The sequence below is a fragment of the Sarcophilus harrisii genome, chromosome 1 (assembly GCF_902635505.1).
Source record: "Sarcophilus harrisii chromosome 1, mSarHar1.11, whole genome shotgun sequence".
Classification (NCBI taxonomy): domain Eukaryota; kingdom Metazoa; phylum Chordata; class Mammalia; order Dasyuromorphia; family Dasyuridae; genus Sarcophilus; species Sarcophilus harrisii.
In genome coordinates, this window is record NC_045426.1 from 200,254,550 (window position 1) to 200,274,819 (window position 20,270).

Here is a 20,270-nt window from a genome sequence, read left to right on the forward strand (position 1 = left end):
ACAATTTCTTCTCTTAGCTTTATTTTCCTATTTTCAACTTCTTGATAGACAGTTCCATTTGATGTCTTAAATTCACAGAATTGAAGTAATTTTTATTTTCCTTAAATATCTTCATCTTCTAGGCTTGCAAATCTTTTAATTTTCTCTATCACAGCAACTCTCATATCCAATCAGTTGCCAAATCCTATCAATATTAAATCTGAAATATCTTTTATATTTCTCCCTTCCCCCAATTCTACTGCTGAGTTTCTACTTCCCAGTTCAGGTATATATTACCTCCCATATGTATTGCTATACTAACAACAGCTTCCTATCTTTATATGTCTGCTTTTGAGCTTTGTTTCAGATAGAACAGACTCTGGAACTCTATTAACTCAGCTTGCATTTCGATAGCAAAATGAGGCACATATAAGTAACTGAACAGTTGACTAAATGTTTATTTAGACTTAATATAACAAGGATAAAGTGGAATTTAGCTTTTATATATATGGCCCCTTATCCTGACCCTCAGTCTCATTATAGAAACACATCTGGTCACCAGAGCAGGATATGATGATTTGAGAGGTCTTCAGATGTCTTCTAAGTAAAAAGGGCCGTGAGTAACCATGGGTAGAACTTCTACTCCCTTAAGTCACCAGAAAACTATAATAAGATCATGTGGATTCTGGCATTGGTTTTTTCCCTCTTAGGGAAAATTAATGCCTTTTGCAGATAATGGGAGAAATCCTGAAAGATATTAGACCTATCACATACCAACTTCATGGTGGCAAGGTCCCATAAATCCTCTAGAGGAAATTCCATCAGGTAAGTGATTTCAGAGATTTTATTAAACAATTCTCTTGGTATAATCATACTAAAAGGATAAAAAACATACAACCTTGTACCCAAGAAAATTTTATGAAATCTTGACCCTCATATAAAATCTATATTGACACTGCCCCATTTTCACAAAGGCTAAAAAAGTACTGCTCCTCGTCCTCACCTAGTGAGTCAGTTACCACCATGTCACTAAGGGTATTTCTTTTATTTAATGACACTTTATTCTCCACCATGCTATTATAGGCCTCTTGTTGAGGTTGGAGTCATTAGTAACTAGGCAGAGTGGCATTCTTCAGGAACCAGGCCTTTTGGAAAAATGTAAGAAACTCAGTAATCACCCCATCCTACTAAATGAAGAAACTTTCAGGAGACTGAAATCCTCCTAGTTAGTTTGCCAAAGAAATTCCCTCACTCAGGGTTGAAAGCCCCTTTTCTCATCTGCAGGGCATTTGAACAGCAATTTGCCAATAATTTATAGATTTTCTCCTCAGCATGAATTATTAGTATTCACTTTAATAGTTCTCACTTTTCTCCCTTCAATGTCTAGTCTTTCTTGACCTATATAACGGTCTACAAAATCCTCAAAGCCATTGAACTTTGTTTGCTTTGGCTCTCCTTTACAACAGACATTACAACATGAACTTTATACATCTCTGACCTCATTTTGGTTCTGAATAGGTTGCTACTAGACTCAGCCACCTGGGAACTTTTGCTAGTTCAGAGTTATAGAACTGCTGGATGCCTTTTGGTCTGAAATTCTTGTCATTATTCCTCTGTGATCTTCAGATTAGATATTGTAACTGATACTCTGCTCTGTTCCTGATATTTGAGCACATTGTTCTTGCTTACTTCTGAACTTTCTTCTCCCTCAGTATAGAACCCACTTCCTAAGACCTTTTGAGATGTTCTCATGATTTCACCATGGATCTGTATCCTGGAACTGATTAGTGGGCAGCAAAGCCGCGAGTTTATACTAGTCTCTGTTGTGGTGTCCTGGTATGTGTTTGGGACTTTTTCTTGCCTCAGTTTATAACCTCTTCCTGAATGCTTCTGTGTACCCCACAATATGGTCTACAACAAGCCTTATTTCCAATGTTTTTTGATTTATTTGGACCACAGACAAATATAGAAGTCACAGTGAGTCATCTTTACAGTCACTTTGTATTAGTTTATATGTCTTCCTTGTTTTTCTGAAACCATTGTGCTCATCATTTCTCATAATACAATAACATTACAATCATATACCACAATTCATCAGTCATTCTCCAATTAATGGATAATCTCTCAATTTCCAGTTTTTTGCCATCCCTAAAGAAATTCTATAAATATTTTTGTACAATGAGGTTTAATCCTTTTCCTTTGAACTCTTTAGGATATAGACCTAGTAGTGTTATTGCTGGGTCAAAAATTGCTCAATTTAATAACCCTTTGGGTGTAATAGCCAAATTCCTCTATAGAATGGTTGGATTGTAATGTCCTTCTAAAAGAATGCTTTGAAATACTCCCTTATTCATCTTTCCCTCTCCCTTTCCATATAGCATTCTGGACTTTTATCATGCCCTGACTGTTCTTGAAGCTTCACTCCAGTCCTGCAAATTCACTCATTGGAAATAACTTGTGCCTCTTCATTCTCTCCCTCTGATTGAATGGCTCCTCCCAGAATCTCCATTTGAGGACAGACATCTAGGCCAGCTATATTTCATTCCTTTCCAGCCTATACACTTGCACTTTTTCTGTTTTCTTCCTCTTTTCAGTTTCTTTATAGGTATTGTATTGCTCCATTAGAATTTAAGTTCTTTTAGGGTAGTATCTGTCTTTCTATTTATATTTATATCCCCAAGGCTTAGCATAATGTCTGGCAGATAGTGAACTTGATAAGTAATTATTTATTGATGCTGGATACATCCCATTCATAATACAATTCTGATGAAACTTTAAAATCTTATTTCCCATTATGCCCTTTGTGTCTATATATCAGGCAAAATTTTCTTATCCTTTTCCCCTCACACAGTCTTCTACAGGTAGAATTGTTCATTTTCCTTTTTTTTTGATACCTTTAATATTTAACTTATTTAGATGTTCCCTTTTTCATGAAGCCTTCTGAGCTATAAATAATTATTCATTCTTTGAAACTTCATATCACTCTGTTGAATTTCATTTGTGAATTTATCATATTCTAATTTGTATTGTAGTTATTTGCATGTATATCTCTTCTTAATTGCTGCTTAAAGACAAAATGACAAGGGGATATAGATGGGTCCAATCTACTTTCATGGTGACATAGTAGATATGAAATAAAGAGATGGGGTGGTTAAAGCTAAGCTCTGACATTTACTGTCAGTCTTAGGGATTTTTGTTTGTTTTGTACGATGAGAACAGTTGTCTTACCTTTCACAACAAAATATGTTCCTTTTTAATTTAAAGGGATTATAAAATGCATTTATATAGTCTTTGGAGGTTTATAAAATGCTTGTCCTTTTCTAGATGTATGAGGTAAATAGACTGAGTATTAATACCCCTTTTCTTTCCTTCCCTTTTTTTTTTTAAGAGATGAGGAAACGACCTTTTTGAAAGTGTGTTTGACCACTCCTACTGATGTTTGTCACAGAAAAGTCTAAGCTATCTTTCTTGCCTAGAAGTCATTGCATGATACTAGGCTGCCATATTTTCTACTTCTCTTGGGCAGAGAAAAAATAAACAAAAAACTAACCAAACAAAACCTAATGCTTTGTGTAGTAAAATATGGATTGGTCTCTCTGTTCTAAATACTGCTTAGTACAATTCTTTGAATGTGGATTTTTATGGACTACATAGATATTTCCAGTGTTTTCCTTTTTATGTGTTTCTGACTTTTTCTTCTAATAAAAGACATAGGCCATATGAAAATGTTTAAGTAATTCTGTGGTGTACTGTGTCCTTGCTGAGCTTTCACATGTAAAATAGTACTTTTAGCTCAAGTCAAGTCAGTTTGTGTTTTACACATTCATACTAGAGAGCTTGAGAAGAGGAAAGTAATTTTCTCAAAAAAAGCTCTTCCTTCAAAACTTCTCTGAGCCCAAGTCACTGGAGATAGCTGCTTGACTATCAGTGACAGTGAGAGCATTTACTTTGCATTGTCTTTAAACTGCTACAAGTTGAGGGCCCACAGGGCAGCTGGAGTCTTAATGAAGCAGTTAATGATGTGTGAATTATAGATCTTGACAGCCCCTATAATAAAAACAACACAAATGCATCCATTGTCTCCTACAGCAGCTTTGTAATAACAGACTGCTTAACACAACACAGAATTTTTAAGTAAAGCACCATTCTTGCATGATGATGTTGAAAACTCCCAGTCATCAAAAGGAGGGACCTGAACAGTGAAAAACAAGCCAATACCCTTCATTTCTACTAATTTGGGTACAGTAGAACAGTATGTGGAAGCACCTTCCAATGCCTATACTACTTCATCTTTCCTTGACATGACCTCCATCAAAGTAAGAAACTAGATAATGAACTTTTAATAACTTACAGGTTTGATATTTCCTTTTCCTCTCCTTGTATTCCACCTCCTGCCTCCCCAGCCATGAATGTTATTTTCTTAGATGTTTTTATAATGAAATTTTATATATTTATTTTAGTTACATTTTAAGTGCTGGAAAATCCCCTACCCTCTCTCTCCATCCCAAACAAGAGAAGGCACCTTTTGACATAGAAACACACACACACACACACACACACACACACGGATAGCTTTCCATATTTTTTTAATCAACCTGCTTATCATGTTTTACATCACAGAAGTATACTAAACAAATTGTTTAGTCATTCCGAAATTGATGGATACCCCCTCAATTTACAATTCGTTGGCACCATAATAAGAGCTCTAAATATTTTAGAATGTATAGGTTCTTTTCCTTCTCCTGTCTTTCCACTTTGGGAAACAGACATTAGGGGTACTAGTAGTGGATCAAAGGAAAGATTTTGTAACACTTAGGACATAGTTATAGATTATTTTACCAAATGGTTCATTTAGTTCATAGTTCCACCAACAGTTTATTAGTGTCCTAATTTTTTCATATTTCCTCTGATATTTGTAATTTTTCCCTTCTATCATTTTAGCCAATCTGATAGAAGTGAGATGATATCTCAAAGTTGTTCTTAATAGCATTGTTCTAGTTGATAATGATCTAGTGCATTTTTTCATATGACTATATATAGTTTTGATTTTCATTGCAAAACTCTTCATATTATTTGATCATTTGTTCATAAATTCTTTTTCTTTCCATAAGTTTGATATATAACATATTCCATTTTATTCTAGTTTTCTTATGACAATAATGTTGGTCTTTACCTAATTTCTATCAGATTGCTTTCCGGTTTTCCCAATAACATTTACTAAATAGGGAATACGTATCCCTAAAACTTAAATCTTTACATTTCTTAAATTCAAGTTTACTATAATCATTTGCTACTGTGTATTTTATGTCTATTCTGTTTCACCTATCAACCTTTCTATTTTTTAAGATAGTATCAAACAATTTTGGTAATTATTCTTTATGATAGATTTTAAGCGCTGGTACTGCTAAACCTCTTTCCTTTACATATTTTCTTTTCTTTTCTTTTTTTTTAAATACTTATAACTTTTTATTGACAGAACCCATGCCAGGGTAATTTTTTAAAACATTATCCCTTGCATTCACTTCTGTTCCGATTTTTTCCCTTCCTCCCTCCACCCCCTCTCCCAGATGGCAAGCAGTCCTATACATGTTAAATAGGTCACAGTATATCCTAGATACAATGTATGTGTGCAGAACTGAACAGTTCTCTTGTTGCTCAGGAAGAATTGGATTCAGAAGGTAAAAATAACCCGGGAAGAAAACCAAAAATGCAAAAAGTTTACATTCATTTCCCAGTATACTTTCTTTGGATGTAGCTGCTTCTGTCCATCCTTGATCAATTGAAACTGAGTTAGACAGGATGATTTCAGAAAGGCCTGGAGAGACTTACACACAATGATGCTGAGTGAAACAAGAGGGCCAAGAGATCATTATATACTTCAACAACAATACTATATGATGACCAATTCTGATGGACTTGGCCATCCTCAGCAATGAGATCAACCAAATCATTTCCAATGGAGCAGCAATGAACTGAACCAGCTACGTCCAGTGAAAGAACTCTGGGAGATGACTAAAAACCATTACATTGAATTCCCAATCCCTATATTTTTGCCCACCTGCATTTTTGATTTCTTTCACAGGCTAATTGTACAATATTTCAGAGTCTGATTCTTTTTGTACAGCAAAATAACGGTTTGGTCATGTATACTTATTGTGTATCTAATTTATATTTTAATATATTTAACATCTACTGGTCATCCTGCCATCTGGGGGAGGGGGTGGAGGGAAAGAGGGGAAAAATTGGAACAAGAGGTTTGGCAATTGTCAATGCTGTAAAGTTACCCATACATATAACCTGTAAATAAAAGGCTATTAAAAAAAAGAAAAGAAACTGAGTTAGATATTCTCTTATGTCGAAGAAATCCACTTCCATCAGAATACATCCTCCTACAGTATTGTTGTTGAAGTATATAATGATTTCCTGGTTCTGCTCATTTCACTTAGCATCAGTTCATGTAAGTCTCTCCAAGCCTCTCTGTATTATCCTTCTGGTCATTTCTTACAGAACAATAATATTCCATAACATTCATATACCACAATTTACCCAACCATTCTCCAATTGATGGGCATCTATTCATTGTCCAGTTTCTAGCCACTATAAACAGGGCTGCCACAAGCATTTTGGCACATACAGGTCCCTTTCCCTTCTTTAGTATCTCTTTGGGATATAAGCCTAGTAGTTGTACTGCTGGATCAAAGGGTATACACAGTTTGATAACTTTTTGGGCATAATTCCAGATTGCTCTCCAGAATGGTTGGATTCATTCACAATTCCACCAACATTGCATCAGTGTCCCAGTTTTCCTGCATCCCCTCCAACATTCATCATTATTTTTTCCTGTCATTTTAGCCAATCTGAAAGGTGTGTAGTGGTATCTCAGAGTTGTCTTAATTTGCATTTCTCTGATCAATAGTGATTTGGAATATTCTTTCATATGAGTGGAAATAGTTTCAATTTCATCATCTGAAAATTGTCTGTTCATATCTTTTGACCATTTATCAATTGGAGAATGGCTTGATTTCTTATAAATTAGAGTCAATTCTATATATATTTTGGAAATGAGGCCTTTATCACGACCTTTAACTGTGGAGATGTTTTCCCAGTTTGTTGCTTCCCTTCTAATTTTGTTTGCATTTGTTTTGTTTGTACAAAGGCTTTTTAACTTGATGTAATCAAAATTTTCTATTTTGTGAACAATAATGGTCTCTAATTCATCTTGTCACAAATTTCTTCCTCCTCCACAAGTCTGAGAGATAAACTATCCTATGTTCCTCTAATTTATTTATAATCTCATTCTTTATGCATAAATCATGGACCCATTTTGATCTTATGTTGGTGTACGGTGTTAAGTGTGGGTCCATGCCTAATTTCTGCCATACTAATTTCCAGTTATCCCAGCAGTTTTTGTCAAATAATGAATTCTTATCCCAAAAGTTAGGATCTTTGGGTTTGTCAAACACTAGATTGCTAAAGTTGACTATTTTGTCTTGTGAACCTAACCTATTCCACTGGTCAACTAATCTATTTCTTAGCCAATACCAAATGGTTTTAGTGACTGCTGCTTTATAATATAGTTTTAGATCAGGGACAGCTAGGTCACCTTCATTTGATTTTATTTTTCATTAATTCCCTTGAGATTCTCTGTAATGGGCTAAAGCTTGAGTTGATGCACTGAGGTCCCAAGCACGTGAGGCTAAATAGTAATTAGACCATACTCTATTAATATATATGATTGGCCCCACCCACTCTTTGTGCAAGTCCTGATGTGTTGTATAGGAAATGACAATTTTGGTGGGTGGAGGCAGAGGGGCAGAAAGAGAAGCGGAAAGAGACTGCTGGCTGGCGTCTTGTTGCAGCTGCTCACATTGCTAATCTCGCTTCACCTCAAAAAAGAATAAAGATTGAAGACTTTCCCTTAACCTGAATTCCTGACTCCGGCTGATTTTAAAATACTTGGTCATCACAATTGTTGATCTTTTGTTCTTCCATATGAATTTTGTTATTTTTTCTAGATCATTAAAATATTTACTTGGAAGTCTGATTGGTATAGCACTAATTAGATTAGTTTAAGGAATATTGTCATCTTTATTATATTCACTTGGCCAATCCAAGAGCACTTACTATTTTTCCAATTATTTAAATTTGACTTTATTTGTGTGGAAAGTTTTTTGTAATTTTGCTCATATAATTCCTGACTTTCCTTTGGTAGATAGATTCCCAAATGTTTTATGCTGTCGACAGTTATTTTGAATGGAATTTTGCTTTGTATGTCTTGCAGTTGGATTTTGTTGGTGATGTATAAAAATGCTGAAGATTTATGGGAATTTATTTTGTATTCTGCAACTTTGCTAAAGTTATGAATTATTTCTAATAGCTTTTTAGTAGAATCTCTGGGGTTCTCTAAGTATACCATCATATCATCTGCAAAGACTGATAGTTTGGTTTCCTCATTGCCTACTCTAATTCCTCTAATCACTTTCTCAACTCTTATTGCTGAGGCTAGCGTTTCTAATACAACATTGAATAATAATGGTGAGAGTGGGCAACTTTGCTTCACTCCAGATCTTACTGGGAAAGGTTCCAGTTTTTCCCCATTGCATATGATGCTTACTGACGGTTTTAAATATATGCTCCTGACTATTTTAAGGAAAAGTCCATTTATTCCTATCCCTTCAAGTGTTTTTATTAGGAATGAATGTTGGATTTTATCAAATGCTTTTTCTGCATCTATTGAGATGATCATATGGTTTTTGTTAGTTGGTTATTGATATAGTCAATTATGCTAATAGTTTTCCTAATATTGAACCAGCCCTGCATTCCTGGTATAAATCCTACTTGGTCATAGTGTATTATCGTGGGGATGATTTTCTGTAATCTTTTTGCTAATATTTTATTTAAGAGTTTAGCATCAGTATTCATTAGGGAGATTGGTCTACAATTTTCTTTCTCTGTTTTCGACCTACCTGGTTTAGGTATCAGTAATATGTCCGTAGTGTAAAAGGAGTTTGGTAGGACTCCTTCAATCCCTATTTTTTCAAATAGTTTATATAGCATTGGGGTTAATTGTTCTTTAAATATTTGGTAGAATTCACATGTAAATCCATCTGGTCCTGGGGATTTTTTCTATTCTGTATTACTTGCCATCTTATTAACCCCTGTTTATGCTTTTCTCCTTTCTTTTCCTCTTACCCCCCTCCCCAGTATTAAACTTGTGAGCATCATTTGCTTCTCACAGCCCTCCCTTTTTAGTTTCCCTCCCCCTACCTTAGAGTTCCCCCCCATCTTACTCCTTTTCCTCACAGTTTCCATATTCCCTTCTGCTTAGCTTATTCCTTTCCTTTTCACTTTTTCCATCCCACTTTTCAATGAGGTGGGAGAAGTTTCACCATAAGTTGAGTATGTCTAAAATTTTTCCCTTTAAGCCAATTCTGATGGCAGTAAGATACCCACTATATTCATTCCCCTCCATTCTTTCTCTCATGTATAATTGGTTTCCTTTGCCTCTTTGTGAGATGTAGTATCCCCACTTTATCCTTTTTCTGGTACAATGTCCTTTCCACTTCTAGTTTCTAGAACAAGATATATATGTATTCTTTATACATCTTTATACCAGAAATATAATTCCCAAGATTGCTTTTTACCTTTTTAGATTTCTCTTGAGTTCTATATTTGTAGGTCAAACTTTATGTTAAGTTCTGTTTTTTTTTTCATCAAAAATAGGTGAAATTCGTTTATTTCGTTGAATGTCCATCTTCTTTCCTGGAAAAAGATTCTCATTCTGGCTAGGTAAGTTATTTTTGTTTGCATACTGAGTTCCTTAGCCTTTTGGAATATTATATTCCAGACTCTTCGATCTTTTAATGTGGATGTTGCTAGATCTTGGGTAATCCTTATTGTGGCTTCTCTATATTTGAATTGATTTTTTCCTAGCCGCTTGCAGTATTTTTTCCTTTGTCTGAGGCTTCTGGCATTTGGCCACTATATTTCTTGGTGTTTTGATTTTTGGATCCCTTTAAGTAGGTGATCGATGAATTCTTTCAATGCCTATTTTACCCTCTTTTTCTATGACTTTTGGGCAGTTCTCTTTAATAATTTCTTGGAAAACAGACCAGGCTCTTTTTTTCATCATATTTTTCAGGGAGTCCAATTCTCAGATTGTCTCTCCTAGATCTCTTTTCCAGGTTTGTTGTTTTCCCAAGAAAGTATTTGACTTTTTTTCCATTATTTGATTTTTTTGGTTTTGCTTGACTGATTCTTATTGTCTTTTTGAATCATTCCATTCCATTTATTCGATTTTGATTTTCAATGAAGCATTTTCTTCACTCACTTTTTTAAATATCTTTTTCTAATTGTCCAATTGAGTTTTTAAGTGAGTTGTTTTGTTATATGGAATTTTTTCCCATTTCGCCCATTTTATTTTTTAGAGAGCTATTTTCTATTTCCAGTTCACTAATTCTATTTTTCAATGATTTGATTTCTTTATCCACTCTGTCTTTAAATGAGTGGGATGACTTCTCCAGACTCTCTTGTCAAGCCTCCCTCTCCTTTCTCCATTTTTCTTCTAGCTCTTTTGTGAGAGCCTTTTTAATTTCTACTATGAGATTCATCTGTGCTGAGGAACAGATGATCTTCTCCTTTGGGGATTCACCTGGAGACAGTCTTTTTAGATTCCTCAGGGTTTAGAGTCTGCTCTCTATCCATATAGAAGCTGTCAAGGGTTAAGGTCCTTTTCATTTTTTTGCTCATTTTTGTCAGAGAAGAATCAAAGACAAACTAGCAAAGAAAAAACAAAAAACAAAAGGAATCTGCTTTCTTTTTTCAGGCTGGGTGGTAATACCGAGCTTCCTCTACAGACTGAGGGGGGCAGCAGCAAGGCACTAGCAGGACACCAATGGCTGTGCTGAGCCTGCGCTCTGAGACTCTGAGAGTGTGCTGAGACTCTGTGGGGGAGGGGTGGCCAGTTCCCGAGAGACTCCAACAGTTTGGGGTTGTATTCTTCACCCCCGGTGTTTTTAGCTTCTCTCCTGGGCTACTGACTTGCTGCCAGGGTAAAGTATCCAATCTTGTAGCAAAGCTCTCCCTGCAGAGATGGCTGAGAGCATACCCCACCCCCGCTTCAGTTTGCTCAGCTGTGAGCTGCCTGCCATGCTCTTGCTGCTGCTGCCTGCCCTCAGCCTGCCCCCAATCTAAAACCGTCCCCGCCCTCAAGCAAAAACAGACTTTTCCTGGCGAATCTCAAGGATGTCTTCTCTTGATAACTATTTGTGCGTTTTTTTTTTCAGTCGAGCATTAATCCAGAGGCTTGTCAGGAACTGAATTCTGAGAGAAAACGCAGAGCTTACACAGCTGTGTGCCTCCTCTCTGCCATCTTAGCCTGAAGTGCTCCTTTACATATTTTCATTAATTTCTTTAATATTCTTGATATGTTTTTTCTTTTCTAGGTAAAAAATAATTCTTTGGCAATTTAGTTGTGATGGTATTAAATTTGTTTACGTTTGGTTTAGGTATATTGGTTTAGGTAGAATTGTCATTTTTATTATATTGGCTTTGCACAATTAATGGTGCTCCAACTATTTAAATCTGACTTTATATATATAAATACCATTTTATAATAATATTTATGTAGTTCCTGAATTTGGTTTGAAAGGTGTTCTCCATAGTATTTTGTGATGTCTATTACTATTTTCTTTTTTTTTTTCTCTTTTTTTATTATAGCTTTTTATTTACAAGATATATACATGGGTAATTTTTCAGGCCTGATAATTGCAAAACCTTTTGTTCCAATTTTTCCCCTCCTTCCTCCCACCCCTCCCACAGATGGCAGGTTGAACAATATATTTAAAATATGTAAAAGTACAAGTTAAATACAATATCTGTATACATGTCCATATAGTTATTTTGTTGTGCAAAAAGAATTGGACTTTGAAATAGTGTACAATTAACCTGAGAAGGAAATAAAATTAAATCAAAATCAAATGTGCAGGGGGATAAAAATAGAGGAATTGGGAATTGTATGTAGTGGTTCATAGTCATCTTCCAGAGTTCTTTTGCTGGGTGTAACTGGTTCAATTCATTACTGCTCTATTGGAACTGATTTGGTTCATCTCATTGTTGAAGCAGGCCATGTCCATCAAAATTGATCATCACATAGTATTGTTGTTGAAGTATATAATGATCTCCTAGTCCTGCTCATTTCACTCAGCATCAGTTCATGCAAGTCTCTCCAAGCCTTTCTGAAATCATCCTGCTGGACCTTTCTTACAGAACAATAATAATCCATAACATTCATGTACCACAATTTATTCAGCCATTCTCCAATTGATGGGCATCCACTCTGTTTCTGGTTTCTGGCCACTACAAAGAGGACTGTCACAAACATTCTTGCACATACAGGTCCCTTTCCCTTCTTTAAAATCTCTTTGGGAGCCCAGTAATAACACTTCTGGATTAAAGGGTATGCATAGTTTGATAACTTTTTGAGCATAGTTCAAATCACTCTGTAGAATGGCTGGATGTATTCACAATTCCACCAACAATGGATCAGTGTTGCAGTTTCCCCACATCCCCTCCAACATTTTGCATTATCTTTCCTTGTCATTTCAGCCAATCTGACAGGTGTGTAGTGTAGTGGTGTCTCAGAGTTGTCTTAATTTGCATTTCTCTGAATAATAATGACTTGGAATATCTTTTCATATGTTTAGAAATAGTTTCAATTTCTTTGAGAATTGTCTGTTCATATCCTTTGACCATTTATCAATTGGAGAATGGCTTGATTTCTTATAAATTAGAGTCAATTCTCTATATATTTTGGAAATGAGGCCTTTATCAGAACCTTTGAATGTAAAAATGTTTTCCCATTTAATTGCTTCCCTTCTAATCTTGTCTGCATTTGTTTTGTTTGTACAAAATCTTTTCAATTTGACATAATCAACATTTTCTATTTTGTGATCAATAATGATTTCTACTTCTTCTTTGTTCATAAATTCCTTCCTCTTCCACAGGTCTAAGAGGTAAATTATCCTATGTTCTTCTAATTTATTTACAATCTCATTTTTTATGCCTAGGTGATGAACCCATTTTGGACCTTATCTTGGTGTACGATGTCAAGTATGGATCAATGCCTAGTTTCTGACATGCTAATTTCCAATTTTCCTAGCAGTTTTTGTCAAACAGTAAGTTCTTATCCCAAAAGCTGGGGTCTTTGGGTTTGTCAAACACTTGATTATTAAAGTTATTGACTGTTTTGTCCTTTGAACCTAAGCTATTCCATTGATCAACTAGTCTATTTCTTAGCCAATACCAAATGGTTTTGGTAACCACTCCTTTATAATATAATTTTAGATCTGGTACAGCTAGGCCACCTTCATTTGATTTTTTTTTTCCATTAGTTCCCTTGAAATTCTTGACTTTTTGTTTTTCTATATGAAATTTATTGTTATTTTTTCTAGGTCATTAAAATAGTTTTTTTGGGAATCTAATTTGTATAGAGCTAAAGCAATAGATTAGTTTAGGTAGTATTGTCATCTTTATTATATTTGCTCGTCCTATGTAAGAACATTTAATATTTTTCCAGTTGGTTAGATCTGACTTTCTTTGTGTGGAAAGTGTTTTGTAGTTTTGCTTATATAATTCCTGATTTTCCCTTGGCAGATAGATTCCTAAATATTTTATACTATCGGTAGTTATTTTAAATGGAATTTCTCTTTGTAACTCTAACTGTTGAATTTTGTTAGTGATATATAAGAATGCTGATGATTTATGTGAGTTTATTTTGTATCCTGCAACTTTGCTAAAGGTTTGGAATTATTTCTAATAATTATTTCTAATTCTAATATTTCTAATTTTTAGTAGAATCTCTAAGGTTCTATTTCCAACTCTTAGTTTTAATAGTTTTTTTATTTTCAAAATTATTAATTTTTCCTTTTAATTTTATAATTTCAAGTTTAGTATTTGATTGGGGGTTTTTAATTTGGTCTTTTTCTAGCTTTTTAAGTTGCAAGCCCAATTCATTGATCTTCTCTTTCTCTATTTTATTCAAATAAGGCTAAAGGTATAAAATTTCCTCTTATTACTGCTTTGGCTGCATCCCACAAATTTTGGTATGATGTCTCATCATTGTCATTATCTTGAGTGAAATTATTAATTGTGTCTATAATTTGCTGTTTCACCCAATCATTCTTTAGTATGAGATTATTTAATTTCCAATTACTTTTTGGTCTATTTACCCCTAACTTTTTGTTGAATGTAGTTTTTATTGCATTGTGGTTTGAAAAGAGAGCATTTACTATTTCTGTCTTCCTGCATTTAACTTTAAGGTCTTTATGTCCTAATACATGGTCAATTTTTGTATATGTTCCATGAACTTCTGAGAAGAAGATATACTTCTTTCTGTTACCGTTCAGTTTTCTCTAATGATCTATCATATCTAATTTTTATAATATTCTATTTACCTCTTTAATTTCTTTCTCATTTGTTTTGTGTTTTGATTTATCTAATTCTGAGAGTACAAGGTTGAGATCTACTGTTATAGTTTTGCTGTCTATTTTCTTGCAACTCTCTTAATTTCTCCTTTAGGAAGTTAGATGCTATACTTCTTGGTGCATATATGTTTAGTATTGATATTACTTCATTGTCTATGCTACATTTTAGCAAGATATAGTGCCCTTCCTTATATCTTTTAATTAGATCAATTTTTGCTTTTCTTGATCTGAGATAAGGATGGCTACCCCTGCTTTTTTGACTTTACCTGAAGCATAATAAATTCTGCTCCAGTCTTTTATCTTTACTCTGTATGTATCTCCCTGCTTTAAATGTGCTTCCTTTAAACAACATATTGTAGGGTTCTGACTTTTGATCCAGCCTGCTGTCAGCCTCTGCTTTATGGGACAGTTCATCCTATTCATATTTACAGTTAAAATTACTAATTCTGTATTTTTTGCCATCTTATTATCCCCAGATTATGCTTTTCTTTTTCTTGCCCCCCCTTACTCCTTTTCCCAGTATTAAACTTATAGGCATCACTTGGGGTACACAGCTTTCCCTCTTAAGAATCCCTCCCACCCAATTGAATCCTTTCCACTTTCTTGTACCGTTCCCTTATTACTCTTTTCCTTTTCCCTTTTCCTCTCCCAATTTTTAATGAGGTGAGAGAAGTTTCTTGGTAAACTAAATATGTCAATTATTTTCTCTTTGAGCCAACTCTGATGAGAGTAAGATTCATACAATGTTCTTCCCCCTCTCTAATTTCCCTCAGATATGATAGGTTTCCTTTGCCTCTTTGTCGGAGCTAGTTTCCCTCTTTTTATCTCCTCTTTTCCCTTTTTTTGACAGTATCCCCTTTCCATTTCTACTTCCCCTTTTTTAATGTTATACCAGTAAAATAAAATTATATATGTACTCTTTATGTATATCCACAAAAGAAGTACAGTTCTCAAGAGTTCTTTTTACTTTTTTCTGCTTCTCTTGATTCATATGATTGGAGATAAATTTTTTTGTTTAGTTCTGGCTTTTTCCTTAGAAACAAATGGAATTCATCTGTTTCCTTAAATGTCCATCTTCTTCCATGGAAGAAAATGCTCAGCTTAGCTGGGTAGTTTATTCTTGGCTGCTTTCCAAGTTCTTTTGCCTTTTGAAACATCATATTCCAGGCCCTTCAATCTTTCAATGTGGAAGCAGCTATATCTTGAGTGATCTTTATTGTGGCACCTCGATATTTGACTTGTTTTTTTTCTGGCTGCTTGTAATATTTTTTCCTTAGTTTGATAGTTCTGAAATTTCGCCATAATATTCCTTGGAGTTTTTTTTAGGGTCTTTTACAGAAGGTGTTTGATTAATTCTTTCAATGGCTATTTTCCCTTCTGATTCTATTACCTTTGGACAGTTCTCTTTGATGATTTCTTGTAAAAATAGTATCTACGCTCTTTTTTAAATCATAATTTTCAGGAAGCCCAATAATCTTTAGATTATCTTTCCTAGATCTATTTTTCAAGTCTGTTGTTTATCCAAGTAGATATTTTACATTTTTTTTTTTTTTGGTTTTGCTTGACTGATTCTTGATGTCTCAGTGAATCATTCATTTCTATTTGTTCAGTTCTGATTTTTAATGAGTTATTTCCATTAGCTTTTTAAAAACTTTTTTATATATCCAATTGAGTTTTTAAATGAGTTGTTTTGCTCTATGGAATTTTTTTCCATTTCATTATTATTATTATTTTTTTTACTGAGTTATTTTCTTTTTCCAATTCACAAATCCTACTTTCTTGGGAGTTCTTTATCTTTTCCATTTTACAAATCCTACTTTCTTGGGAGTTCTTTACCTTTTCCAATTCACATTTTAGGAAGTTGTTATTCTCTTGCATAGTTTCTCTTTCCTTTCCCCATTTTTCTTCTAACTCTCTTTTAAGGTTTTTAATAGTTTCTTCTAGGAGAGACTTGTGTGATGGGGAGCAGATTACATCTCCCTTGGGGTATTGTCTGGAGACTGTCTGCTATTAGTCTCCTTAGGGTTGAAAACCTGCTCTCTTTCTGTATAGAAGCTATCAATGGTCCTTTTGATTTTTTTACTCATTTTTTTTTTTTTTTAAAGCTTGTAGGGTCTGCCTTCAGGGCAAAGAGGTTACCAGTTCCTCTGCAGCACATACTAAGGGATTAGTATGTGGGCAGTAACTATCCTGCCAATGGGCTGCAAAGAGCAGCCAAGCTGCAAGGGTGCTCTGGGATAGGCTCCACCCTGGAAGTGACTCAGGGCTGGGTCCCACAGCTGAACTGGGGAAGTGCCCTGTGAGGAGTCCTGCTGTGAGGATTAGCGACTGCCTTGGGGCTAGAGACTGAACAGCAAAAGTATCATTGCCTTCTCCCCTCTCCCCCACCCCCCCAAAAAAAAAAAGCCTGCTTTGGGTATTAGCAGTTGTCCTACCCCTCATGGCACCAGAAGTGTCTGTGCCTAGGGAGCACAGTGTGCTGCAGAAATTCTATTGCACCAGGCCAATCCCCTCACAGTGCAGATTAGAGGCTATCGCAGGCTGTGCCCCCCTGCTCTTTGGATTTTTGACTGCCCCTGTGAAAGCCCCTGCTGCAGAATGCTGCTGCACAGCTGTGTTGTGACTTGTGCTAGTTCTTCTACTTCTGTTTTTGGGTGGGTATAGCCAGATCCTGTTAGGTTCTGCTGTTTTTTAGAGTACTCTCTACCTTTGGCCTTGATTTCTCTGCTGGTCTACTGCTTTGCAACCAAAAAAGAACAACCCAAGCTATGGCGGAGTCCTTTCTATAAATTTTCCAACCATGGAGATCACCCCCGCCCAGTCTGCTCAATATGCTAGTCTCTTGTTCTACCCCAGCTTGTGCTGGTCTGCTCCTGCCCACTCAGGACAAACCTTTTCTGGCCATCTTCCAGATTATCTTTGGCTGTTAAGTTGTTGTATTTCCAATCTTCATGAATTTTACCAGTCAAGCTCTATTTTTGAGGCTGATTTTAATAATTAGTAATGAAGGTATGAGAGAAGCTTAGAAAATTGCATGTGCCTTCTCCGCCATCTTGGCCTCTATTGCTATTTTCAATGGAGTATCTCTTACTTCTTGAAGAATTTTATTGATAATATACTAAAATGCTGCTGTTTTATGTGTTTATTTTACATTCTCATACTTTGTTAAAATCCTTTCCACTGCATTTTTGATTTAATCTCTAGGATTTTCCAAATATAAGATCATATATCTGCAAAAAGAGATTTTACTCTCTCATCATTCATTCTGATTCCTTCAATTTCTTTTTCTTCTTCTATTGTTATTGCTAACATTTTAATGCAATACTGAATATACTGGCATTAAGGAACACCCTTTTTTCATTCTTGATCTTATTGGGAAGACTTCTAAATAATCTTCATTAGAAATAATGCTTGCTGATGTTTCTTGGTAAATGCCTCCTATCATTTTAATGAACTTTATTAACTATACTTTCAAGTTTTTTTAAATAGGAAAGATTGTTTTATTTTGATAATGGCTTTTTCTGTATATCATATAATTTTCGTTACTTTTGTTACTGATATATCTTAGTTGACTTTCAATGGCTCATCATTTGTCCAAGAACAAACAGATGGTTGGAATAGATATGTTATTAGTTTTATTTCACATATAAAAATTGTAGTTCCAACATCAAGAGCCTGGATATCTGTTTTTCTATTGTGGATGAAGCAAAAATAGACCAAAGGGAAAATGTGACCTTTTAGTCTTTCTTTTGGTGATCTACTTAAAACAAAATTAATTCACCAAGCACAATTCCATATCCAATCCTCAAATAGACTCTATATTTGAATTTACATGGTAAATTATGTTCTTCTATATATCCATTATTTGTCTGTGAATTTTGAATGTCAGATTCTTATCGGAAACATTTTTTTTAAAGATTTTTTTTAATCAATAAGCTACTTCTTTACTTATCCTGTTAGTTTTATACAACAGCAGCACTTGGAGGTGGATGTATCAGGATGTTATAGGAACTATTAGTCCATAGATAACTAGAGTGTCTAACAACTGCTCAGAAGCATATTACAAAGAACTTATTTTTGGCAATAGGTGCATGACCCTTTTTCATGGACCATACACAATTCCAGTTAAATGACAAAATGGCAAAATGGAGCACTAGTAAACCAACACTTGTGATTACAGGGGAATAGCAGTCTAAGTTACATTTCCAGGGATATAATGAGTAATAGCACTTGTGGCTACAGGGCATCAGTTGAAGAAAAGTATTTGTGATCATGCACAGACCAAGAGAGCAGATCACAATTCTCTTCAGATCATTTCCCCACCCTGAATTAGGTCCAAAAAAAGAATCATGAAAACTTGAAACTTGGGATAGGACACCTACATCTTGGGAAAAGAGTCCAATTTAGACATAAATGTTAAAGTTCAGAAAGAGATTAGAAAAAATGAGGAAAAAAGTATCTACTATGGTGTCAGGAAATATAAAAACACAAACTGAAAAGACAATGTTGTCAAAATTGCTTTGTGCAAAGCTACAAGGACAAAAGCAAATCAGGCATAAATTCCAAAAAGAGTTCCTAAAGGATTTGAAAAAAAGATTTTGAAAATGAAATATATAGAAGAAAAATGGGGGAAAGATATGAGAGTGATGCAAGAAAATTATGAAAAGAGAAATCATTGGTTTGATAAAAGAGGCACAGAATTCTGAAGAATATTGTTATTTCAAAAAATAGAAATGGCCAAATGGTAAAAGAAGCACAAAAATACACTGAAGAAAAAAAATTACTTAGAAATTAGAAATGGTCAAATGGAAAAAGAGGTACAAAAATTTGCTGGAGAAAATAATTCCTTAAAACTTAGAATTAGACAAGTGGAATTTAATGATTCCATAAGATATCAAGAAATCATAAAATACAATAAAATGAAGAAAATATTAAATATTAAATATTTCATTCAAAAAACAACTAACTTGGGAAATAGATTCAGGAGAAATAATTTTTAAAAATTGCACTACCCAGAAGCCATGATTAAAAAAAAATTTAGAAATTATTATTTCAAGAAATTATGAAGGAAAACTAGAACTAGAAAGTAAAGTAGAATTTGAAAAAAATTCACCAATAACCTCTTGACAAAGATTGCAACATGAAAACTCCCTGGAATGTCTTACCCAAAATCCAAAGCTTCCAGGTCAAGTAGAATATATTAAAAGCAGTCAGAAGGACCCAAGTCAAATATCACATAATCATAATCAGGCTAACATAAGATTTAACATTTTTTATGTCAAAGTGTTGAAGGACTTGGAATATGATATTTCAGAGGGCAAGAAATCTATGATTACAGGCTAGACAAACTGAATATAATCCTTCAGAGGGAGAAATATATATTTATGGGACTAGAGATCTTTCAGATATTTCTGACGAAAAGAAAATTGCATGTGCCTTCTCTGCATTATGTATTAAAATACATAATGTTACTTTCAAAAATAAGACTAAAAGAGGAGCGTAAAAAAGTAAACACAAAAGAACAATAATAAGAGAGATAATAAGGTTAAATTGTTTACTTTCCCATATGGGAAGATAATAATTATAACTCTTAAGAATTTTCTTGTTGTTAGGGCAGTTAGTAGTATATAAGACAGAGGGCATGGGTGTAAGTTGGTTATGACAGGATTATTTTTTTTTTAAATGAAGGAGTAAGAAAGAGAAATTCATTGAAAAAATAGTGAAAGGACAATTTTCTCACATAATTGTTTCATATAAAAAAAGTATGAAAGGAAAAGCTTTTACAATGGAAGAGAAGAGGGTTGGAGG